The 27492-nt window shown below is 39.9% G+C and overlaps 1 long non-coding RNA gene across 1 annotated transcript in view; it reads right to left on the bottom strand.

Moving 5' to 3' along the window:
* Positions 1–7565: 7565 nt before the first annotated feature.
* LOC111091506 overlaps positions 7566–27492 on the bottom strand; it is a 56483-nt gene continuing 36556 nt past the window's right edge. Inside the window, exons 4-5 of the long non-coding RNA XR_005356207.1 lie at positions 25989–26096; positions 7566–7946 (exon numbers count right to left, since the gene is read on the bottom strand). This is a non-coding gene — a long non-coding RNA (uncharacterized LOC111091506). The remainder of the gene's footprint in view (positions 7947–25988; positions 26097–27492) is intronic.

A 27492-nucleotide genomic window follows, 5' to 3' on the forward strand; every position in this document is an offset into this window, starting at 1 on the left:
TATAAAAACAAATATCCTATTAAGGAAGCTTTCTGCTAGATAGGTGGTTTGATATAAAGATTTTTTAATAAAGATTTTGTTTATTTATTTTAAAGAGAGACAAGAGACCGAGAGAGCACAAGTGTGAGGGAGAGGGAGAAACAGGCTCCCCACTGAGCAGGGAGCCCAACGCGGGGCCCGATCCCAGGACCCCGGGATCACAACCCAAGCCAAAGGCAGAGGCTCAACCAACTGAGCCACCCAGACACCCCTTGATATAAAGGGATGTTTTTAAGGAAAAAACCCTTATAAATCCATGAAAATATTAATTTTCTAGTCCCCTTTCATGCTCCCTATTTCTGAACAAGGGGATATGAACTGGGGGGAATCCCATCCCATTCCTGTTAAGTCCTAATAACTTCTTATGTTAGGTTTCTACTTTCAAAAGATGTTAAATATAGTGGCATGAGACTGCATGATATACCCAGTGTACTTAGGAATTTTCCAATCCAGATATTCAGTTGCATCCCAACTGGAAAAGAGATCGTTTTCTGGCTTCTCTTGGAATGAAATGAATTAATTATCCTCATAAAACCAAGAAAATTTACATTGTACAGATTTGACTATTGGAGACTGTCCATAAAAGACTATAGAGGATGGTAAAAAATGTAAAATTTTCAGAAAATTTAGAGTGGAAGGGCATATATATTCCAAGCTAAGAAATAAGAATTGAGTGTATAATTTCATGAAATGTTAAAGCATCATTTTCAAGTGAGGTTACTCTAGAATTTACAATTTAGATAAGAATAATAAATATTATCGAAGTAGGTGTTGATATGTTGGAGAGAGAGAGAAGTACAAAAGAAAGAGGTCGGACCATTTTTGAGCAGCCTCTACTTCTAGCTCATCAGAGAGAATCTGGCAATCTGCCCATGACCTAGTTGATCCTTTGCCCTCATTTTCACAGGTGGTTAATGAAAGAGCAAGGTTTACTTTGTTTGTAATCAGTTGCCTGGAGTGTCTAACCAAACAGCCACCAAGAAGATGCCAATTCATTGACTGGACCCATTTTTCTTCAAATACTTGCATCTGTAGAGTTGGAATTTCCATTCTCTTGATTACATAACATGCAGTTTTACTTCAGTTAAAAAAAAATTCCACTATTCTACTCACTGGGTATGCTGGAAACTAAAATTTCTTATGCTCCAAGACCCACAGGGGCTGGCTGAATGAATATGCTATATTAATCATGGTAAGTTAGAGGGTTGTTGTTTTTTTTCCTCAGCCAAGGACATGTGTTAACCTGATCTGAACTGCCTTTAGTTTTACACTCACAGTTCCTCATTTCCAAATAAAATAGAGTTCATCAAGTTAACACTTTTTCTGATATTAGGTTGACGTACTTGGTTTTGTAATTCTGCACCAAGAGAGGGGAGTGTTTGGAAATTTGAGGAATTAGAGGAAGGGGGAGTCTCCACAAAGGGCACAGGACTGCTATGGGAAGTGTTTACAATTTTGTTATGGGAAGCTGGTCTGTGGGTATCTCGTGTTCAGTTAAACAGAAAATGACAACTCAGGCAAATGTCAGAACCTAAATACATAGGCATGATTTGGTTGTCCACAGAAAGAGAAACTTCTCAAATAAGCCACCTCCATGAAGAGGATCCGTTTCTGTAACTTTAAGGCATCGAATCTCAAAAAGATGTACCATACATTATTTATTACTAATGGTAATTAATGTACTGCAATCTGCAGATTGTAAACTAACTTTAAATATTTTGTTTCTTACATAAAACAATGCATAGTCTTCTAAAAATTCAAATGTGATATACATACACTTGTAATTAGAGCTAATTCAAAGTTGTATCATTTAAAAAAAATCACTCATATGTGTTCAAGTAATCTTCACCAAAGACAGCAGGAATACATAATGGGTAAAATGCTCTCTCTCTCTCTTTTTTTTTTTTTTGTATATTTTTTTTATTGGAGTTCGATTTGCCAACATATAACATAACATCCAGTGCTCATCCCATCAAGTGCCCCCCTCAGTGCCTGTCACCCAGTCACCACATCCCCCCGCCCACCTCCCTTTCCTTTTTTTTTTTTTTTTTCCACCTCCCTTTCCACTACCCCTAGTTCGTTTCCCAGAGTTAGGAGTCTCCCATGTTCTGTCACCCTGATATTTCCCACTCATTTTCTCTTCTTTCCCCTTTATTCCCTTTCACTATTTTTTATATTCCCCATATGAATGAGACCATATAATGTTTGTCCTTCTCCGATTGACTTACTTCACTCAGCATTATACCCTCCAGTTCCATCCACGTTGAAGCAAATGGTGGGTATTCGTCATTTCTGATGGCTGAGTAATATTCCATTGTATACATAGACCACATCTTCTTTATCCATTCATCTTTCGATGGACACCGAGGCTCCTTCCACAGTTTGGCTATTGTGGACATTGCTGCTATAAACATTGGGGTGCAGATGTCTTGGTTTTTCACTGCATCTGTATCTTTGGGGTAAACCCCCAGCAGTGCAATTGCTGGGTCGTAGGGCAGGTCTATTTTTAACTTTTTGAGGAACCTCCACACAGTTTTCCAGAGTGGCTGCACCAGTTCACATTCCCACCAACAGTGCAAGAGGGTTCCCCTTTCTCCACATCCTCTCCAACATTTGTTGTTTCCTGTCTTGTTAATTTTCACCATTCTCACTGGTGTGAGGTGGTATCTCATTGTGGTTTTGATTTGTATTTCCCTGATGGCAAGTGATGCGGAGCATTTTCTCATGTGCTTGTTTGCCATGTCTATGTCTTCTTTGGTGAAATTTCTGTTCATGTCTCTTGCCCATTTCAGGATTGGATTGTTTATTTTCTGCTGTTGAGTTTAATAAGTTCTTTATAGATCTTGGATACTAGCCCTTTATCATATCAATGTCATTTGCAAATATCTTCTCCCATTCTGTAGGTTGTCATTTAGTTTTGTTGACTGTTTCTTTTGCTGTGCAGAAGCTTTTTATCTTGATTAAGTCCTAAGGGTCCATTTTTATCTTGATTAAGTCCTAAGAGTTCATTTTTGCTTTTGTTTCCCTTGCCTTCATAGATGTATCTTGCAAGAAGTTGCTGTGGCCAAATTCAAAAAGGGTGTTGCCTGTGTTTTCCTCTAGGATTTTGATGGATTCTTGTCTCACATTTAGATCTTTCATCCATTTTGAGTTTCTCTTTGTGTATGGTGTAAGAGAATGGTCTAGTTTCTTTTTTTTTCTTTTTAAGATTTTATGCATTTATTCATGAGACACACACACACACACACACACACACACACAGAGGCAGAGACACAGGCAGAGGGATAAGCAGGCTCCATGCAGGGAGCCTGATGTGGGACCCGATCCCAGGACCCCAGGATCACCACCTGAGCCAATGGCAGACGCTCAACCGCTGAGCCACCCAGGTGTCCCTGGTCTAGTTACATTCTTCTGCATGTGGTTGTCCAATTTTCCCAGCACCATTTATTGAAGAGACTGTCCTTTTTCCAGTGGATAAAATCTTCCCTCTTTATCGAATATTAGTTGACCATGGAATTGAGGGCCCATTTCTGGGTTCTCTATTCTGTTCCATTATCTATGTGTCTGTTTTTGTGCCAGTACCATACTGTCTCGATGATCACAGCTTTGTGGTACAACTTGAAATCCGGCATTGTGATGACCCCGGCTCTGGTCTTCTCTTTCAATATTCCCCTGGCTAGTCAGGGTCTTGTCTGATTCCACACAAATCTTATGATTATTTGTTCCAACTCTCTGAAGAAAGTCCATGGTATTTTGATAGGGATTGCATTAAATAGCCAATGGGTATATGAAAAGATGTTCAGTACTACAAATCATCCAGGAAATGCAAATCAGAAGCACAACGACACATCACTTCACATGTTAGGATGGCTATTATAAAAATGTGAGAAGGTAAGTGTTGGCAAGGATGTAGAGAAAAGGTAACACTTACAACTTACACACTGTTGATGGGAATGTCAATTAGTACAGCCATTAAGGAAAACAGTATGGTGGTTTCTCAGAAAATCAAAAATAGAAGAACCGTATAATCCATATAGTCTTACTTCCAGCTACATAACCAAAGGAAATAAAATCACTTTCTTGAAGAGACATTTTATACTCTCAAGGTCATTGTTGCCCTATTCATAGTAGACAAGACATGGAAACACTCTAAGTGTTTGTCAGTGGATGAATGAATAAATAAAATGTGATTATACACACACACAGTGGAATAGAACACAATGGAATCCTGTCGTTTGTGACAACATGGATAAACCTGGAGGACATATGTTAAGTGAAATAAGCCAGACACAGAAAAACAAATACTGTATGATCTCACTAATATGTGAAAGCCAAAAATGTTGCCCTTATAGTAACACAGTGATTGTTGCCAAGGGCCGGGGATGGTGGCAGGAAAAGGGTGCAAACTTCCAGTTATAGGGGAATAAATTCTGCAGACCTAATGTACAGTATGATGACTACAGTTAATAACAACATATTGTATGCCTGAAATTTGCTGACAGTAGATCTCAAGCATTCTTACCACAAAAAAAGAGGTAATGATGTGAGATAAAGGATATGTTAATTAACTAGGTAATCATTTCACAATGTATACCTATATCAAAACTTCACATTTTATACCTGAAACATACACAATTTTTATTTGTCAATCATTCTTCAATACAGCTGGAAAACATCACTCTCACTGATCTGCTTTCTGGCATAGTAATTCAAGGGGGATGTTAGAGAACCTCAGGATGCTGATTGTGAATAGTGGGTGTGAGAAAGTCATGCAGTAGAAGCCGAATAAAGGGAGTGTGGGATGCTATTTAAGGAAGCCTTGAATGGGAGCAGCCATGTATATACCCTGAACCAGTAAGAAGTCCTCTTCTAATCTGGGAATTCTTTTCCTTTTTGACTGAGCTGGGTGTTGCAGCAGAGACACACATGAAGCAGTGATGGAAGAAAAAGACCAACTGATTAGACTCTGGTACGGAGTAAGGCAGTGGCTTGCCCAGAAGGCTCTCATTCTTGGTCCCTATCCTAGGATTCTGGGAGATCTGTCTACAGGAAAGATTGCTCTTTTGACTGAGTTTCTGCCAGGACTCATCTGACCTGAATGCATTAACACTTGAGTCTCTGCAGGGAGAAGTAACTTGGTGTAGTGGTGGTGTTGTTGCAAGTTATCCAGTAAACAATGGTGTCCTCCAACTATACAAGGCAGGTAGGGGCTGAATGCATACACACTCACAACTTGATCCCCAGTGATACACTGCAATAAAGAAAGCCTCACATGAATTCTTTCACAGGTACAAGTGTTGGCAAGCGGGCCAAAAAGGGCATATTCCCTGACCCTATATGCTGGAAGAGGTTCCCCAGCCTCTAGTCTTTGACACAGTGGCCCCTTGCATGACTAAAATGATGTATAGGAATGCAACAATATTCTATTGGCAAAACCAACAAACCATCTATTCAGACAGGGGATGAAGGTGCCCTCTGCTCATGAGAATCCAGGGCGAAGTGAAGTTCAAGATCCAGGATGCTAGTATAAAGGAGTTGGACTTATGAACTCACCACATTCTTAAACATTTCATTTTGCAAAGGCAGAAATGCAGATCAGTTACATACTTTGAATACCAATCACTTCACAAGTGAAAAATGATTTCTAAAATCTCTTATCCTACTTAGTGGATTCTGTTGTTGAGATTTAGCTAAACCTCATTTGAAGCACTTGGTATAGGTGCCTATGAATACAGACTCCTGATTAGAGTCTTTCAAATACTAACCATCTCTAAGCGTCAGCTCTAAAACTTGGTTTGCTCTCAAGAAAGAACAAGGAAAAATGTACTCTAACTTGGCCTTTGGATGTTGCTGGGTGTGGATGGGATGCTTGATACTGCTATAACCATCTTGTGAGCAGGAGAGGACAAAGCTATAAATAAAAGCAAATCATCTAGAGATGGCAAAGCAGGAAGGCAAGAAAGCACCTGGGTTGAGGATACCATCGAGCTACTTCAAGTGCATATATACTATGCATATACTACAGATACTATAGTAAGGGTATAGATACTCAAAGTATGTATGCTAAGGCTATTTTAAAATAATAGCAAACTGTTCAGCAAGGGTAACTGGACCTACCTATCCTTGGGAAATCTCCAGGTGGACTGACAACCATCTCAAATTCAATGTTTGCAAGAAAGAACTATCTTTCCCCCTTAACCTCCTCCACATATTGCTCAGGACACTTTTAGCTGCAAGAGACAAAAACCCTACTTAAATTTAACAACATGGAAGTGTATTATTCCATTTAACAACATGGAAGTGTATTATTTCATTTAAAAACAAGCCTCAGGGTGGGGTGACTTCAGAGTTGATTGATTCAGCAGTTCAATGAAGCCACTGAGCATCTAGATTCTTCTGTCTCTCTGCTCAGTCATCCATAACACTGGTTTCACCCTACAAGTGCTTCCCTTTGTGGTGGTACAATAACTACCGTATTATATAGCTGGGCCACGTGCTTCCTCCCTCCCCCATTATCCTCCATGCACTTTGGATATATCCTGCTCATTCTCCTACTGCTCTTCCCTTCTCTGTCCCCACTTTCTGATACCATCCCCAACACTCTGTTCCCGGTTGGTGCTCTGTCCTGGGCTAGCCTGGCACTTGGTGTTTACCTCAATTAAAGCATTTATTAAACTGTACCAAGTTTATGTGTCTGACTCTCCACTAGGCTGTGAAGAACTTTAGGGCAGGCGCTATATCCTCTTTTCTTTTTATCTATTATACATAGCACCTATAACAGTACTTGGCACATGGAAGATGAATCAATAAAATCAAAATTAGAGGAGAGTTTTATGTTACATGAGCCTTCACATATTTTTATCATGAGGACTTTGTTTAGTGTGGCCTGTATATTTGTGACACATTTGTCATTTTAGAAATTGGTGGAAATAATTTAAGACTACACCAGGGAGTAGGGCCTAAGAGAATGTATCTCTCTGAAGAGTGAGCTGTTTATTACTCAGGTTAGAGACAATAGACCCAGACAAATTTATTTTGAAGTGAACTCAGCCAGAAGTCTCCTTTCAACTGTCCTTATACTCTATTTTTGGGACCACGTTATGCAAAGAATGGGCCACTTTATGCTTGTTTTCCTATTTGCACAATGAGGATAATGAGAGCTTTTATAATTCTAGTACCAGATTGGAAAGAATGACTATTTATACAGAACTTCAAGCATTACAGGAGGAAATATAGGATATTAATAACACAAGTAATGATACCATTAAAATGGGAGCAGAAGAGAACAAAGGGATACATTCACCTCAGTACTCTGTGTGACTTTAATAGCATGTGGAGAAGTATAGAAATAATACTGTTCACATTAATAAGACACCAAGCTGTACAAAAGACATTGCTAAGAATGGCCTAATTTTTTTTTCTAGTTCTGGCTTTACAATGCTTTTGGCTAAAAAAAAAAAAAAAAAAAATATATATATATATATATATATATATATATATATACTACACACACACAATATATATATTAAACCTTATTAGTTAAACTGGTTTAAGTATCAAGCACAGGCTTTTTGTACTTAATGGTTAAGTTTCTAAATCTGAAATAAAAGCTCATGATTTACATGTTATTGTTAGAGAGTGTTAAAGGAGAAAAAAAGTAATTCGATTTAACAAGGAACAAATAATTTCAAATAAAATGTTCAACAGGTTATTTCTTCCGCGCTTTCAGTAATCAGGGTGAGAGCTAACTTTGAAGCTTTAAAGTCTTTATTCGATCCTCAATTCAACAGATCTTAATGAGGACCTGACACACACTGTGTTAGGTGCTGGGCATGACATGAAGATCCAAGTGCTTGGCTTGCCTTTGTGTTGCTTGCTATTAGCACAGGAGTCAGGCAAATCCACAGCTATGGAATGAGGTGATAAATGCCAAAATGGCATTAATATTTATTTCTATGGCTTATTGGTAAAAGCATTTATACAGTTAGATACACTTTTTTCTTTCCCATCCAATGGAATTTCCATAAACCTTAATTTGATCATATATCAGTTTCTCATAATTACAGTCTCTTATTTTTCCCATTTTTCTCTCTCCTCACTCCCTGTTCCACACTGTCCTTTATTATTCTTGCTTCCTTTTCTCTTGACTCATAATTACATTTCAGCATTTCTGCTGTCACAGAGAATCTCTATCTCTAAGGTCACATATTCGTTCATTCATTCACATTTGTTGTGCCAGGGACTCTTTCAATTCTGGGGGGAAAATGAGTAACTTCCTTCTCTTAAGGGGCTTACTGTCTGGCTGACAGAGATAGAAATAAACCCTAAGAGCAGAGGTGCCATGATAGAAATCTGGAGCATTAAGAAGGTAGGCAGTGACTCAATGCGACAAGAGCAGGGTCTCAAAGCTGAGAAGGTATTCACCAGGTGAAAAAGACAGAGGCATTTTCAGCAGCAGGTGACCAAGAACCCGATTCTGATTGGCTTAAACAGAAGGATATGTCTTATTCCATAGAAGTATATGTCCAGAGGTCAGCTGCCTTCATAGTTGCTGAAAGAAGTAAAGGGGGATGCCTGGGTGGGTTGGCCTTGGCTCAGGGAGTGATCCCGGGTCTGGGGATCGAATCCCACACCAGGCTCCCTGTGAGGAGCCTGCTTCTCCCTTTGCCTGTGTCTCTGCCTCTCTCCCGGTGTCTCTCATGAATTAAAAAAGAAGAAGAAGAAATGAAGGGACAGAATGGTGTAAAGACAGTGTATCCTGATGCCACAAGCTGACTCTTAAGCAGACCCTCTCTCTCTTTTTTTTTTTAATAAATTAAATTTTTACTGGTGTTCAATTTACCAACATACAGAATAACACCCAGTGCTCATCCCATCAAGTGTCCCCCTCAGTGCCCGTCACCCACTCACCCCCACCCCCCGCCCTCCTCCCCTTCCACCGCCCTAGTTCGTTTCCCAGAGTTAGGAGTCTTTATGTTCTGTCTCCCTTTCTGATATTTCCCACACATTTCTTCTCCCTTCCCTTATATTCCCTTTCACTATTATTTATATTCCCCAATATGAATGAGACCATATAATGTTTGTCCTTCTCCGATTGACTTACTTCACTCAGCATTATACCCTCCAGTTCCATCCACGTTGAAGCAAATGGTGGGTATTTGTCGTTTCTAATGGCTGAGTAATATTCCATTGTATACATAAACCACATCTTCTTTATCCATTCATCTTTCGATGGACACCGAGGCTCCTTCCACAGTTTGGCTATTGTGGACATTGCTGCTATAAACATCGGGGTGCAGGTGTCCCGGGGTTTCATTGCATCTGAATCTTTGGGGTAAATCCCCAACAGTGCAATTGCTGGGTCGTAGGGCAGGTCTATTTTTAACTCTTTGAGGAACCTCCACACAGTTTTCCAGAGTGGCTGCACCAGTTCACATTCCCACCAACAGTGTAAGAGGGTTCCCTTTTCTCCGCATCCTCTCCAACATTTGTGGTTTCCTGCCTTGTTAATTTTCCCCATTCTCACTGGTGTGAGGTGGTATCTCATTGTGGTTTTGATTTGTATTTCCTGGATGGCAAGTGATGCAGAGCATTTTCTCGTGTGCATGTTGGCCATGTTTATGTCTTCCTCTGTGAGATTTCTCTTCATGTCTTTTGCCCATTTCATGATTGGAGTGTTTGTTTCTTTGGTGTTGAGTTTAAGAAGTTCTTTATAGATCTTGGAAACTAGCCCTTTATCTGATACGTCATTTGCAAATACCTTCTCCCATTCTGTAGGTTGTCTTTTAGTTTTGTTGACTGTATCCTTTGCTGTGCAAAAGCTTCTTATCTTGATGAAGTCCCAATAGTTCATTTTTGCTTTTGTTTCTTTTGCTTTCGTGGATGTATCTTGCAAGAAGTTACTGTGGCCAAGTTCAAAAAGGGTGTTGCCTGTGTTCTCCTCTAGGATTTTGATGGAATCTTGTCTCACATTTAGATCTTTCATCCATTTTGAGTTTATCTTTGTGTATGGTGTAAGAGAATGGTCTAGTTTCATTCTTCTGCATGTGGATGTCCAATTTTCCCAGGACCATTTATTGAAGAGACTGTCTTTCTTCCAATGGATAGTCTTTCCTCCTTTATTGAATATTAGTTGACCATAAAGTTCAGGGTCCAATTCTGGGTTCTCTATTCTGTTCCATTGATCTATGTGTCTGTTTTTGTGCCAGTACCACACTGTCTTGATGACCATAGCTTTGTAGTACAACCTGAAATCTGGCATTGTGATGCCCCCCAGATATGGTTTTCTTTTTTAAAAATTCCCCTGGCTATTCGGGGTCTTTTCTGATTCCACACAAATCTTAAAGTAATTTGTTCTAACTCTCTGAAGAAAGTCCATGGTATTTTGATAGGGATTGCATTAAATGTGTACATTGCCCTGGGTAACATTGACATTTTCACAATATTAATTCTGCCAATCCATGAGCATGGAATATTTTTCCATCTCTTTGTGTCTTCCTCAATTTCTTTCAGAAGTGTTCTATAGTTTTTAGGGTATAGATCCTTGACCTCTTTGGTTAGGTTTATTCCTAGGTATCTTATGCTTTTGGGTGCAATTGGAAATGGGATTGACTCCTTAATTTCTCTTTCTTCAGTCTCATTGTTAGTGTATAGAAATGCCATTGATTTCTGGGCATTGATTTTGTATCCTGCCACGCTACCAAATTGCTGTATGAGTTCTAGCAATCTTGGGGTGGAGGCTTTTGGGTTTTCTATGTAGAGTATCATGTCATCGGCGAAGAGGGAGAGTTTGACTTCTTCTTTGACAATTTGAATGCCTTTAATGTCTTTTTGTTGTCTGATTGCTGAGGCTAGGACTTCCAATACTATGTTGAATAGCAGTGGTGAGAGTGGACATCCCTGTCTTGTTCCTGATCTTAGGGGAAAGGTTCCCAGTGCTTCCCCATTGAGAATGATATTTGCTGTGGGCCTTTCGTAGATGGCTTTTAAGATGTTGAGGAAAGTTCCCTCTATCCCTACACTCTGAAGAGTTTTGATCAGGAATGGATGCTGTATTTTGTCAAATGCTTTCTCTGCATCTAATGAGAGGATCATATGGTTTTTCGTTTTTCTCTTGCTGATATGATGAATCACATTGATTGTTTTATGAGTGTTGAACCAGCCTTGGTTCAACGGGGATAAATCCTACTTGGTCATGGTGAATAATTTTCTTAATGTGCTGTTGGATCCTATTGGCTAGTATCTTGTTGAGAATTTTTGCATCCATGTTCATCAGGGATATTGGTCTGTAATTCTCCTTTTTGGTGGGGTCTTTGTCTGGTTTTGGAATTAAGGTGATGCTGGCCTCATAGAATGAATTTGGAAGTACTCCATCTCTTTCTATCTTTCCAAACAGCTTTAGTAGAATAGGTATGATTTCTTCTTTAAACGTTTGATAGAATTCCCCAGGGAAGGCATCTGGCCCTGGACTCTTGTGTCTTGGGAGGTTTTTGATGACTGCTTCAATTTCCTCCCTGGTTATTGGCCTGTTCAGGTTTTCTATTTCTTCCTGATCCAGTTTTGGTAGTTTGTGGCTTTCCAGGAATGCGTCCATTTCTTCTAGATTGCCTAATTTATTGGCGTATAGCTGTTCATAATATGTTTTTAAAATCGTTTGTATTTCCTTGGTGTTGGTAGTGATCTCTCCTTTCTCATTCATGATTTTATTAATTTGAGTCTTCTCTCTCTTCTTTTTAATAAGGCTGGCTAATGATTTATCTATCTTATTAATTCTTTCAAAGAACCAACTCCTGGTTCTGTTGATCTGTTCCACAGTTCTTCTGGTCTCGATTTCGTTGAGTTCTGCTCGAATCTTAATTAACTCTCTTCTTCTACTGGGCGTAGGGATCCATCTGCTGTTTTTTCTCTAGCTCCTTTACGTGTAAGGTTAGCTTTTGTATTTGAGTTCTTTCCAGTTTTTGAATGGATGCTTGTATTGTGATGTATTTCCCCCTTAGGACTGCTTTTGCTGCATCCCAAAGATTTTGAACGGTTGTATCTTCATTCTCATTAGTTTCCATGAATCTTTTTAATTCTTCCTTAATTTTCTGGTTGACCCTTTCATCTTTTAGCAGGATGGTCCTTAACCTCCACGTGTTTGAGGTCCTTCCAAATTTCTTGTTGTGATTTAGTTCTAATTTCAAGGCATTATGATCTGAGAATATGCAGGGGACGATCCCAATCTTTTGTTATCAGTTCAGACCCTATTTGTGACCCAGTATGTGGGCAGACCCTCTCTCACTGTCACAGCCCAGTTAGTACTCTGGGGCATATTAATCTATCTCAAAATAGATAGATTTTTTTCCAGTGAAACTTGTATTTAAGAGTTAAGAGAGACAGGAATCCATCAAGATCCTAGAGGAAAACACAGGCAGCAGCCTCTTATCTCTGCTACAGCAACTTCTTGCTAGACATGTCTTCAGAGGCAAGAGAAACAAAAGCAAAAATGAATTACTGGGACTTCATCAGGATAAAAAACATTTGCACAGCAAAGGAAACAATCAATAAAACTAAAAGGCAACCTATGGAATGGGAGAAGATATTTGCAAATGATATATCAGATAAAAGGCAAGTACCCAAAATCTATAAAGAACTTATCAAACTCAACACCCAAAAAACAAAAAATACTGTCAAGAAACAGGCAGAAGATATGAACAGACATTTCTCCAAATAAGACACACAAATGGCCAACAGACATGAGAAAAAATGCTCAACATCACTTGGCATCAGGGAAACACAAATCTAAACCACAATGAGATACCATTTCACACCAGGCAGAATGATGAATTAACAATTCAGGAAACAAAAGATGTTGGCTACGATGTAGAGAAAGGTTAACCCTCTTGCACTGTTGGTGGGAATGCAAACTGGTGCAGTCACTCTGGAAAACAATACGGAGGTTCCTCAAAAATTAAAAATGAAACTACCCTATGACCCAGCAATTGCACTATTAGGTATTTACCCAAAGGATACAAAAATAATGGTTTGTAGGGGCACCTTTACCCCAATGTTTATAGTAACAATATCCACAATAGCTAAAATATGGAAAGAATCCAGATGTCTATTAACAGATGAATGGGTAAAGAAGATATGGTATACACACACATACACATACCCACAATGGAGTATTACTTAGCCATCAAAAAGGATGAAATCTTGCCATTTGCAACACATGGATGGAACTAGAGAGTATTAAGCTAATAAGTCAGAGAAAGACAAATACTATATGATTTCACTCATATGTGGAATTTAAGAAACAAAACAGATGAACAGAGGGGAAGGGAAGGAAAAATACGTTGAAAATAGAGAAGGAGGAAAGCCATAAGAGACTCCTAACTATAAAAAACAAACTGTGAGTGTTAGAGGGGAGGTGGGTGGTGGGGTGGGGTAGTTGGGTGATGGGCATTAAGGAGGGCATTTGTAATGAGCACTGGGTATTATATGCAACTGATGAATCACTAAACTCTACCCCCAAAACTAATAATAGATTATCTGTTAATTAAATTGGATTTAAATTAAAAATTTTAAACATTTTAAAAAAGAAGTTAAGGGAAATGAGACAAATACAGAGAGTGTTGAACTGAATGAGCACAGATTTTCTTTTTTAATCCATTTGCTGGCACTATTTGTTGTTTTTCTCCAACTAACCTGAGAATGCATGTTAGCAGCTGCAGCATCCCAGCCCAGATTTCTGGCTTCAAATGAAAGTTTTTGCATCAGTCAATTCCTCAGGGATCAGCCTGCTAACATATCCTACAGATGGGGACCCCAAATTCAGCACCTAGGGCAAACTGTGTGTCACTCCACTCCTACTCCTTGCAGACACTCTAAGAGAGGCACAATCACTAACCTATCTCCTAAATGCCTGCTCAGCTTCCGGCCTCTGAAACAAGATATCTTGTCCCAGGTTAGTTTTAAATCCATGTTTGCTTGAGATATTCACTATCTAGTCATTCTGGCCAGTTCTTCAACTTAAGAGTTTCTGTACGTTTCATGCTTTTGGGTGGTACCACCTCTCTTGCTTGATCATCTGGATTATACTCATTTTCTCCAGAGGCCAAAAGTGAAACCCTTCTTCTCAAGTTTCTGAGGTTCCTTGTTGAATGACCTCCTAGGTTATTTATTCCTAAGGGATCTTCCAATGTGTGGCTCACTTTCAGGACACAGATGGTGACAAGTCCCAAATTAAGGTTGACAGCTCGCCCAAGCACAGCATTAGCATTGTTACCACTGTGTTTTTCGATTGCTTTATATAGATAGTTCCCAAACCAGACATAATTCCCATCCATTCACTTCTTTTCCTAGCAAATAGTTAAGCACATAAAATGTGATTAGGCACTGTAATTTTCAGCTAAAAGCATCATTTCTGATCCAGAAAGATGCACTGTTTCCATTTTGCAGACAGAATGCTATGGCTAAACTGGGTTAAATAACTCTGGGTTAAATCACAGAGAATTTTTTAAAAAGATTTTTATTTATTTATTTGACAGAGAGAGTGAGAGAGCACAAGCAGGGGGAACAGCAGAGGAAGAGGAGAAGCAGACTCCCTGCTGAGCAGGGAGCCCGATGTGGGGCTAGATCCCAGGACCCTGGTATCATGACCTGAGCTGAAGGCAGATGCTTAACCTACTGAGCCACCCAGGCACCCTGGGAATTTTGTTTTAATGCCAAAGAATCTTACATCTTTACTAGTGATCTGTACATGTCTTCTTTATGAAATCTTCTTTGAGAATTTGAGTCCTTTATAATCATCTTTATCAAAATCCAATGGTAGATAGCATCTTCTTTATATCTGCTAGCATTCAGTTCTACACTCAGTCATATTATTCATTTTGCTTTTCAAAGGTTCATCTTTGTCCCTGACTAGAAAATAAGCTCTTTGAAAACAAGCCCATAGCTCCTATGGCCTGGCATAGCATGGGGTACACAACAAATGCTTAATATAGACAACAAAAAGTGATGGACACATGACTTGAGTTTGGACTGTACTGACACATTAATCAACTAATTTTATAGGGATAATATAAGTAATTTAAAACTCTCTGTGCAATCTTTTTCCCTCTTAAGGGAGCCTGCCATAAATTTATGCTCTATGTGATTAGTAATAAAATTATAACAACAACGAAGAAGGAACCAGATGGTTTTGTGTACAGAATAAGGAAAAGAAGGATGGGTGAGCTTATCCTTCCTTCTATGTAACTAGTTCCAAATTATTTCAACTAGAGAGCTTGTTGTTTTTCCTTTATCTATGGACATTATCAGTAAAATGGCTGCCTGTTTTAAGAAAGTCTCAATGGTAAAATCTTTTCTCTGGTTGTGGAAAATTTTCTCTGTGGTTTCCACTCTATCAAACGGCATTTTTGAGGTCTTATTTATACATCACTGTCTCCCTTTGTCACTGAATAGTGGTTTCTTACATCCCAAGGATTCTCTCTCAATTTCTTGATTTTCAACAGGGCAATTTTAGGTTTGTCCTATCTGGCTTATTGAATAGTGTATATAATTCAGGGCTCTCCAGAGAAACAGAACCAAGATATGTGTGTGTGTGTGTGTGTGTGTGTGTGTGCATGCACATGTACATGCATGTGCACAAATACATGTATGTTGGGTATATTTATGTATTTATATCTAAATACCTATCTACTCATCTATGTATGTTATCTATTTATGCATCACTCTTTCTCATGTGTCCATTGATCATCTATATATAGAGAGAAATTTTAAGAAATCAGCTCACAAAGGTGTGGGAACCTACAAGTCTAAAACCCACAGGACAGGGGATCCCTGGGTGGCTCAGCAGTTTAGCACCTGCCTTTGGCCCAGGGTGTGATCCTGGAGTCCCAGGATAGAGTCCCACATCAGGCTCCCTGCGTGGGGCCTGCTTCTCCCTCTGCCTGTGTCTCTGCCTCTCTCTCTCTGTGTCTCTCATGAATAAATAAAATCTTTAAAAAAATTAATTAAAAAATAATAATAATAAAAAAATAAAATCCACAGGACAGACCAGCAGGCTAGAAACAGGCAGGACTTGCTGCAGGCTTGAGGCAGAATGTCCTTTTCTTCCAGGAAACCTCAGTCTTTGCTCTTAAGGCCTTTAAGTAATTGGAAGAGGCCTGCTCACCCTACCAAGGGTAATCTCCTTTACTTAAAGTCAGCTGATTGTAGATATCAAGGGTATCTACAAAATATCTATGCAGCAATACCTGGATTAGTGTTTGATTAAAGGCCTAGGTGCCATCTTAATCAAGATGACACATAAGACTATCACAAAGAGTTTGATAAGGAGAAAAACATCATGGTGGCGTCTGGTTGGCTCAGTCAGTAAAAGTCTGCTTTCCACTCAGGTCATGATGCCAAGATCCGGGGATGGAGCCTGCATTCGGCTTCCGGCTCAGGGGGGAGTCTGCTTCTCTCTTTGCCCTCCATCTTTCTCCCCACCTCCTGCTCTGTATCCCTTTCAAATAAATAAATTTAAAAAAAGAAAGAAAGAAAGAAAGAAAGAAAGAAAGAAAGAAAGAAAGAAAGAAAGAAAGAAAGAAAGAAAGAAAGAAAAAACTTCATGGAATGGATGGAAAAGAAATCGATGGAATGCTTTCTGGAGAAAGCAGGAATTGATTGGACATATTTCCATTGAGGAAAATGCTGTAGTGCTCTGACTACAGAGCCTTTGCTTTGGGGATCTTGAAGTTCTTTTAATTCCACTGCTGGTAATTTTACTCTCCTAGACTCGACAATGGCCTTTTACCTAGTGTCACCTGTTCTTGCTCAAAAGAGATTTCTCTGGGACCGCTAAATCATTTTATGCTTACTTTAGACCATGGTTGGTGTTAAATGCTCTTTAGAAGTGTCAGGTCAAATGCTCCTTAGAAGTGTCAGGTTGTCAAACCTATAGATTTGCTGACTTTGTTCAGATGGTCAGTTTCCAAGTTTCTATCCCTCTGAAATATGCTTTCCCCTGACAGTGAAAAGGTTGACTGATAAATTAAAATATCATAAAACAGGTCTTAACTCAAGCCCTGGCCCTGGCAAGCACGGGTGACCTCAGGCTTGTTTACTTACTACATCGTGTCATTAGGAATTTAATCCAACCTTTGGTGTTAAGAAATATTTTCCATTTTTTTCCAGATCTGCATTTCATCTTTGACTGAATATTTTTCAAAGGAAAGAAGTTCATAATTTTCAGTATATGATGGATTTCTATAAGAAAAATAAAATAACCCACATGGTTGAAGACACGTAGATGTGCTGTATCTGGCATAGTACATTTGCATCTTAGTGGAAGAAATCCCAACTCAAATGACTAAAGAAAGTACAGCTTTTATTACTGAAAAGTCTGGAGTCAGGGCAGGCTTTGCTCAAAGGTGTACCAAAGACCAACTCTTTGTGTGTCACCTCTCTGCTTTTCACAGTGTCATTTTGTTTTAAAGGCTAGCTCCCCCAGTCACCACATGGCCGCCAGGGCTTCAAACTTTCCCATCCTCATTTAGCTGGAGGAGAGAGAGAGGCAGAGAGGAAAGAGTATTTCTTTTCCATCAGAACAAGTCTTGGACTTTTGTTACCATGATGTACAAAGAAGGAGATGGAACTACTCTACTTGGCTTGACAAGTTAGATCCTACCTCTGGGGCTGGATGTGAGGCCATCCTATTCACAACATATTGCTGTTTATCAGTGCAGGGGCACAATGAATTCAGGGGAGGCTCAATGTCTAATACATATATATTTCAGAAATTACTTGGATTCACTTTCCCTTTAAAATATTTGATATGAAAAATTTATTAGTTGAATTCAAGGTACCTGAAATTTTATACAGGGTGAGGAGAATGTTGAACATTTGGAAAACAGCTAACAAAATACTTTCTTTGTTATCAAAATGGAAAAGTTGAATGTACTTTTTTCTTGTTTGAGAAGCAATAAAATTTTCTCCTTATCACTGAAGAGTATATGTGAAGTAAAAAATTGGAATAAACTAAAAAGTCAGTCATTTAAATACTTAACTTTATCCCTTCATCCCGTTGCTTTCCTCTGATTTTTCTTCCATCCATCCACACAATAAATATAACATGGATGTGAGGAAACTAAAAAAGCATTCTATTTTACCTTTAATAAGTACTGAATAATTACAATGGCTCTCTATGATAAATGCATAAGTTCCTTCTATGTGTTGTGAATTTTCCTAAGCATCAACAAGTCTGAGGAAGATCTGCCCACAGTTAAGGTGTGGGCATCAGGAGGAAGAACTTACATTGTAATGGGATTTTATTTTATTTTAAAATTATTTATTTATTTATTCATGAGAGACACAGAGAGAAGGCATAGAGAAAAGTAGGCTCCCTGCGGGAAGCCTGATGCAGGACTGGATCCCGGAACCCCAGGATTATGCCCTGAGCCAAAGGCAGACACCCAAACGTTGAGCCACCCAGGTGTCCCTGTAATGGGATTTTAAACTCCCATTCCCAACTTCTAGTTTCTGTCACCATCCTCAATTGTAGCAAATAGTAGAACTTGATTGTTGTCCGTGTGCATGTGTTTGTGTATGTGTGTGTGTATTTGTGTACATGCATGCAGACATCTATTACCATTCTTTTCATTGCTACCCTTTCAATAATGTCATAAGTAGGTTTTGAATAAGAGTCAGCTTTGTACTTTGGGAGCACTCATACTTTATTAAAATTATACTTGGACTGATAAAAATTGCCTGCTCTTAAAATTTTCTTTTATATTATATTGTTCGAATGGCTAAGTTTTCATAAGCCTTATCCATCCCATCTTAGAATCGTCAACAGACGATTGTACTGTCACACACAAGGAGGTACCCCAACACATGATGAGGCTATACAATATGGCACAAATCTAGTTCCACTGGAGTTAGATGTTTATCTCCTATATCAAACTCTTATTACTAACAATGCAAGGTTTACTAGATGCTATATGTCTCAGTATCTGCACTTGTCCCTGGAGAGGAGGTAAAACTCATCTCTGAAATTCTTGTAAGTGGAATGGGACAGGGAAATCTTGGAGTGTAAAGCTGGGTCTATTCCAGACTCTCTGTTCCTTCCAGGGACACAGGGTCAGGGTGGTTTAGAGGGCCACCTTTGAAGAGACGAGTGAGGAGCCAAAGGAAAGAAACTCTGACGTCACGGAGATTTGATGAGCAGTAAGTTCAGTCCCTTTTTCCAGGCATCACTTTCCAGGCTGCAGCAAAAACAGGAAGGAAGGATGCCCTCTCAGACCAGAGTGAATGGGTCTGTGTCTGCAGGAGTCAACTGCATTAGCAGATGGGATATCGGGAAACCTGCAGCCTGGGAATGACATCAACCTGAAATGGAAAAATCCACCATGGCCCTGTAAATATTAAAATAGGAAGACTGGTGGGTATTTAAAAAAAACATTTGGAACCCAGAGCTAGAGATGAGGTGGATTAAATCTCTCTTCTAATTCCTTTCACTGTTTTTGTAACCTCTTTCTCTTACCAACCACTGGGAAAAAGCTTTCTGGTCTTATTAACAAGTCTTTACCTTCTTTGGAGGTGGAGGTATGAGCATAGGGCAGGTAGACTTCAGTCTAAATATGTTATAAACTTCTCTGAAGAACCTGACCCTTCCTTGCCCTCTTGTCCCTGCAGCTCTCAGAGCCAAAGGCCAGGGCATATGGATACCCAGAGACAACTCTGGGGGCGGGGGGTAATTGGGAATGGTCTACAGAACTATCAATGTTCTAGGACTTTCCACATTTTCAAAGGGTTAGCGTATCAGGTCACTCCACTTGATTTTCTTCCCTTAAGAACTACTCAATGCTTAATATCCCAGTCTTGCAGACTTTCTTTTTCACTAGTGGTTTCTCAGTATTGACTGGTAAGCTCAAAAAGAGATGCAGAAGACAAATTGTCTACATAGCATGCTCAGCCCCTTGCAGGACAAGGGCCATGTATCAGAAATTACATAAAAACTGAATGGTTTCCCATAATGTCCTCTAGTTTTAATTGCAAAGAGAGTTTCTTTAAAAATCCTCATTTATGGATTTGCTTTGGAACATTCTCTTGGGAAGACTTGGGGGTGGAGGAGTCTCTGTGTTTAGATTCAACCTTTCCCCAGAGATCATAATGAGGAAGTAAGGGAGCAGATGTGCACATCCCATCTGCCCAGCTGAGGCCTGTCATCTTCCTCATTCTCATTACCTAGCGGATGTCCAACAGTTTGGGGCCCATTCCTTAGCAGATGTGCTGACACAGAAATAATGCATTAGGCAGATTTGTTCCTAATATTTGCAGGACTGGAGTAAGAATAAAAACAAGTCTGAGGCCAAGTTCCCTCTTTGTGCCACTCCTGATTCTGTCTTGTACCTTCAGGGGTCACTAGCACATGCATTTGTACTTCTCAGCCTGCAGGTTCCAATGCTGTCCCATCCTTCCCCAAAGAGTTACCCTCTGAACCTTCCTCCTGACTGGAAATATACACATCTGCTATTTGGTCCTTCAGCACTACAGATTTGAGGAAGAAAGTTTTCCACCTAGGATAGTCTAGTTAGGGAATTCCTGGGTCCCAAGAACCTGCAGCATGATCTAGAAGGGGAGAGGTGCTAAGTGTGCACATCTTTTGGCCTAGGACTCCTTGAGTAGAATTCTCTAGAGCAAAGTGCTACCGGCAGAGACCCTGGATGCCTGGGTCTAAGGGCTGGATTCAGGGTCCTCTGCACGCAATGATTCCTCCCGTAACACATTCAGTTTCATGATATCCCTGGGACAATAACAGCAAAAGTCATATTCTGTGTTTTTACTTTTCTTAGACTTGAGTGTTGTCATCTTTGATAGTTTTAGAGTGCTTTAAAAGTGCTTTTCCAGGGAATTCTACTTTTTATGGAATTTTAAATTTTTTATGCTTTTCCATTCTGATTCAGTTCCCTTGGTTTACACTGTTGGTTCACAGCCTTGGGAGCTCCCCAAATGACATCCAAAACTGGTCTCCATACATGGAGGGCAAGGAGAGACTAAAGAAAGAAGCAGACCTTTCCAGATTGGCAGTTGGCCATTTTAATAAGCAAAGGAGCTTATGTACATGGCTTGTCTTGATGGCCACAAGAAGAATAGATCTTCCACCCATGAACTAGCACCTTTAGAGATTATATAAAGGCCTTAATTGGGGTTCAGTCACATATACAGTCAAGATAATCTAAATAACACATTACTCTCTCAAGGTTGTATCCTTGAAGTGGCTCCTAGTGCAGCAACAGTGGGAAGAATGCACATTCCAAAGATAGGGGAGGGATGAGGAGCCTCTGATTGCCCAGGTCCAGTTCTTAGGTCAGCTTATGGTCATATCCTCTTGATGATCTCCTCCAACATCTCAGATGTCCTATATTCCAAGATGTGGCTCAGGGGAGTAGTTTTCAGGGGAGGATGCATTTAGAAGACATTTGTGAATGAGACCCATTTAAATTCCATAAGAAAGGCCTTGGAGATGCTACCAATGGATTTTCATACTAGCCTTGCCTTCAAATTGTTCTCCTGGCCCCAGGTGGCTTTTCCTAGATTGTTCTCCTTATTTGAGCTATTGACTCATCTTTCTTTCTGAGTTCCCAAGTACCTTGGCTCTTCAGGATGATCAGTGTGGTGCCTCACCCATAACTGGCTTCCATGACTGGCTTCCATAATGGGATTAGACTTTTCTTTTTCCAAGCTGTCTTCTTCCTTATCTTAGATTTAATTCCCTAAAGGTCTACTACTGTGGATGTGTCAGTGGCTGTTAATGATTCCTCCCACAACACATGGGGCATTGTCATCGTAGTTTTGGAACTACGCATTGTTTCAAAGACATTACTGCTACTGATTTTAGGCACTGCAGTGTATTGATACAGAGTATATTACTGGAGAGGGTGGGCCCTTGGTACCTCTGCTCCCTGGAATGTTAGAAGCCCATGGTGAGGGATCCCTGGGTGGCTCAGTGGTTTAGCGCCTGCCTTTGGCCTAGGGTGGGATCCTGGGGTCCCGGGATCAGGTCCCACGTTGGGCTCCCGGCATGGAGCCTGCTTCTCCCTCCTCCTGTGTCTCTGCCTCTCTTGCTCTCTCTCATAAATAAATAAATAAATAAATAAATAAATAAATACATAAATAAATACTAAAAAAAAAAAAAAAAGCCCATGGTGATAAATTACCCAGATAAATATTGGTATATTGTAACTGCTATCCTTCTGACTCATTTCACATCTCTATAAAGACCTCACTAAGACTAGGATATGAACTTTGGTCATGCCTCAGTTCTAATAAGGCCACTACATTATTCATTTGACCATGGAGTGAGGGTGCTGGTGCCAGGGAAAATTATTGTATGATGAAGTGTGTTTTTTACTTACTTAACAGACTAGCTCACAATCTAGTTTTGATCGACAGAGTAGATTTTAACCAGGAAGAAATGAGGCACTAGTATCTCAGAAGTCAGGTTGATTGAAGGGGGAAGAGGAGATTGGCAGAGGAATGTCAAAACACAAGGATCTCATTGAGATGTGCTGAGTAAACAGTGCATTAGACCATGTGAGCAGGGAAAGACTTCACTCACCAGCCACACTGAAGTGTCACTCAGGTGACAAGTCCTCAGACAAACTGGCTTCCAAGAGGCTGACAGATCACATGGTCTGTCTGGGCTTTTGTTTCTTCTTAAATGGCATTGTTCCCTGGCTCACAAATATAGCCATTCTACCTCAGCGATTCATTCTTCCCAGAAAGGCTGGCTGGAACCAAACTCCAGCTCTCTTTTAGCCTTTAACAGGTCTCATCTGGCCCTAAACTCTAGGCATGCCACGGAATACACAGGCTCTGACTCTACAACAAGCATTCAGGATTTTTTTCTTTTTTAAAGAAAGGTTACTTCCAGATCCCAAAGGTATAATCAGATCTATTCTTAACCTTGCTTTGAGGAAGGACAGGGGTAAAATTCAGGCCAGCTGGCACTTGAGCAAGCAGGTTATGCAGTCCCACTTGGTCCTGCTAAGACTTTGATGCCCCTGGAATTTTACCTGGTCTTCTTTTGCACTGTATCTTGGTTAAATGCTACTCTACCTTTGAAACCTCTGGGACCAGACTCTAGATGCTACTACTTGCACCACTGCTGTTGTAGCCCTGGAATGCAAATTTTGCCTAATGGCCACCATTTTCAGTTCCATCTATCTGAAGTGCAAGTTTCCCATTCAAAGTCTTGGAGAAGACGGTCCATTTCATTGCAGGAAGTCAGACTAGAGCCTTTGCCACAGCTACAAGAGATGGATAGTGAGTTGCTGGTATCTGCAGCATCAAGAGTGTGAGGTAGGCTCTGCCTCCCACTAAGAGTCAGAAATTCTCCAGACGTGGGAGGAAGGTTCAGATACTGGGTGGCCAAAAAGAATAACAGATGTCCACTACCCTTTTTCAGATCTTGTCTTGACCCCCATGTACTTATTCCCAGCTTGAAGACATTCATTCATTCAATATACATTTATCAAGCACTTGTTAGGAAGCAGGCACTGTATCTACTTTTTAGGGGTAGGGATGGGGAATATATAGGTAAATGAGAATGATGTTCTTCTCAAGTAGCCCCCTATCTAGTTGGGAAGGCAGACAAAACTGAAAATAAGAAAAGAACAATAGGTGTTTGATATAAGTAAGCACTGGGGTACCTAATCAGAGGATCTGACAATAAATGAAATCTTGAAAGACAGGTGGGACTGCCAGAGCAAAGGTGAGTGAGGGTGTTTCAGAAAAAAAAAAATTTCACTACAGCTGCATATGGTGACATGGAGGAGCCTGGTGGGGCATAGGGGTGGAGTGACAGAACAGATCATGTTCTGATAAATTCATTTGATAAATTCATATTGAAAGAGCAATAAATATGGTATATTTATAACAAGCTTTGCATGCCTTACTGAGGAGTTTGCATTTTAGACTGAAGATCATAGAGAATTACCGGGGAATTTCAAGGAAACATCACTTTATCATGGGAAATTAGTTGCCAGTTAAGGAGACCACTTAGGAAGTTCCTATAAAAACTGAGGGAATAAATAATGATAGATTCATGAATGATATAATTAAGGAGATGCTTTGGAGAGAGAATTGATAGGACTTGATAACTGATTAAATGTGGTATTTATAAGAGAAGGAGAAGTTATAGATGATTTGCAGCTTAAGGGGCTGGGCAATTGTGGGGAAAGTGATGTTATAGATTTGGGAGGGAGAGGATGTGTCTGAATTTGGACATGTTGAGTTTGAGGTGCCTATGAGGCACTAGAGTAAAGATGGCTAAGGAGGCAGAGGAATGTGTAGATCTAAACTTTAGGAGGGTAGGTTAAACCAGAGATAGAGTTTGGAAACTTATTGTCTTGGGCATTGTTGAAGTCATAGAGCAACTGGATCAGTAGGGAGAATCTGAGCAGATGGATGAAGGAGGTCCAAGGATACCACATGGGCATGGACCACCAGCATTTCAAGAACAGAGTAAAGAGACCCTGTGAAGAACTGGAGAGGGGTCAAACTAACAGAGGAAGAAATAAAACCAGAAGAGTATGAAAGCCAAAGGAAGAGACACTTTTAAGTGGGAGGGAGTAGAAAGGTCAAGAGTCAGAGGACTAAAAACTGTACAATTGGTTTCGGTAAAAGACATCTTTAGTGATCTTCAAGAAAGTTGTTTCACTGCAAGAACTACAATGAATGTAGGAGAGAAGGATGATTAAACAGTGGAGATGAGAAATGTAGACTATTCTCCAGTAAGTTTGATTATGAAAGAGAAAGAGATAGAGATAGAGATTGAGAGAGAGAGAACACAGGAGCTAAGGAGTTATATAAAATCCAGAGAGGAATTGCTAAAATTTGGCCAATGAACCAATCCAGCATTATATTACCTGGCCAAATGCTCATCTCTGAATGCATGTAGTATACTGTTCCTCTTCATTTTCTCTCCCATGATTCAGCCAAGGGTGAAAAGAGAAACAACACATCCAGCATTTTAAAAATATTTAGTGAGCACCTACCATATTCCAGGCACGGTTTTAGGTTCAGCAATGAACAAAATCGATAGTAGCTGCTATTTTCATTTAGTCAAGGTGGTCTCAGGGGGAGTGTAATAAGTAATTAAATTATATAGTATGTTAGTGATAAAGTGCTAAGGAATAAAAGAAAAATCAGGTAAGGGTGACTGGGAGTACCTATTGGGCAACATGCGTTTGACATGTTATACAGTCTGGTCAGAGTAGGCTTCACTGAGAAGTGACATTTGAGCAAAAACCTGAAGGTGAGTCAAGTCCAGGAAAACTTCTTAACTGTCCCTGGACAGGTAGCAGAAATCAAAGAATGGAAGATCACAGTGCCAGTGGTTCTACTGACTCAAGAAGACCACCACTGACACAGGTGCTCCTTTTCATTCCCAAGTCTCAGCAGCAATGTATCTTTATTCAACTAATATGTCTTGGGCAGTGATTTTTATGTCTTTAAAGTTTTGTTTTTAAGGGAAATTAGTGAAATATCCTTTTCAATGGAAATTTTATTTGAAACACCAATACATAAAATACAAAAACAGCCATTCTTGGATTCAAAGCTCCCCTTGTTGCCCAATCAGTCTCCCTGGGAAACTGCATCACAGTGCTAGGTCTCTAAATTTGAGGAGCTTCTATTCAGGTCAAGCCTCTCCTTGTTGATTAAACTATGTCTTCATTCAAAGACATCCTTCCCACGTTACTCAATCCTTATGGTGCATATATCTTTGTATTTCATGGACTCAGTTCTTTTTGGGGGGGAAAGAGAAGAGCTATTGGTGGGCTTTTTAACCTATCTCTCTAAACATAAACATCAGTTTATTAAACTAAAGTCATTAACAAAAAAGAAGAGATCATTTTGGTTGCCTACAGGGAGAGTTCTTAATTACAACCAAGATCAATAATGTACTTTATTAGCATTACCTGATGTCAAAACACATTGAGCCTGGTGCTGAAATCCAGGTTCTTTTCATTGTCCAAGCTTCTTTGGAGAAACAGTTAAAACATTGCTCATAGATGATTCTGTAGCACCTGTTAGGTCATACAAAACTTATTCAGAAAGTTGGGCAGTTACGTGTGGAAAGAAGAAGGGAGGAAGAATAATATCAACTTGTCATAAGAAAAGAACTAACAGTGCTGGGATCTGGGTTTAAAGAAACTAGTGGGCTTTCAGGAATTATATTTAAAGGGGACTCTTCTCATGGAGTCTGTGTTTGGAGGCAGAGGGTACCCTCTGGTTTTTCTGGAGATAAAGAGATTGACACCTTTCTCCATTCAGTTTGCTTTTCCTAACAGACTTTTTTTGTAGGCTAGTGTGGCAATCAAACTGGGTGCTGTCTTGCCTAAAACACAGAGCTCCTCTCCTCCTTTGTTCCCTCCTGCCCTCTAGGGGTGGGGCAGACAATCGTCTCTTACAAGCTCACTCTCCTTCCACCTCCAGATCAGGGCCTGGTGGAGGCATCACTACTCTGACACTGTAAGCCTCCTCCATTTCTTGATATCTGGCTTTTGCCTTGTTCCTTGGGACTGTCTTGACAGTTTCTTCAATACTTTGGCTCCCATCTTGCTCTTTCCATTCTCCGTTCTCTAGTTCAGAGTCTCACCCCTGACTGGGCACCCTGGTTCTGGCATATTGTCTGCACTTCTCTAATCACCAAAGTCATGGGGAACCTGACCATAGTGCTGCCTGTTGTTGGGAAATCATCACATCCCATGCTGCCTGCTGTTGGGGCACAATTGAGTCTTGTCACAGTTTTCTCATGTCATTTCCCGGCCACTAAACCAGATTCATCTCAAGACCTATTAGAATTTTTTTTTCTTTAGAGAGAGAAAGAAAGAGCAAGTCAGGGTGGGGAGGGGGAGAGGAGCTCAGTATAAAGCCCAACACAGAGCCTGACATGGGACTCCATCTCATGACTCTGAGATCATGACCTGAGCCAAAGTCAAGAGCCAGACATTTAATCAAGTGAACCACCCAGGCACCCCTTAGAGCTTTTTAAAATCACAAGTGAAAGAAAACTAACCTAAGCTTGCTTAAGCTAAAAAGAAGATGTATTGACTTGTAGCTTATTTTTTACAGCAATTTTAGGTTTTCAAAGCAGAAAGCAAAGAGTCTCCATATACCATCTCTTATACCATCTGTCCCCTGAGTAGTTTTCTCTATTATTAATATCTTGTATTAGTATGGTATATTTATAACAACTGATGAGCCAATATTGATACAATAACTAAGTCCATAGTTTATCTTAGGGTTCATTCTCTGTACAGTATATTCTATGGGTTTTGACAAATATACAATGGGACATATCCACCAATATAATGTCACACAGAATATTTTCACTGCACTAAAAATGCCCTGTGCTACACCTATTCATACCTTCCTTTCTCCCCCCACTTGAGCCCTTTTATAGTTTTGCCCTTTCCAAAA

This window comes from Canis lupus, chromosome 2, assembly GCF_011100685.1.
Source record: "Canis lupus familiaris isolate Mischka breed German Shepherd chromosome 2, alternate assembly UU_Cfam_GSD_1.0, whole genome shotgun sequence".
Taxonomy (NCBI): Eukaryota; Metazoa; Chordata; class Mammalia; order Carnivora; family Canidae; genus Canis; species Canis lupus.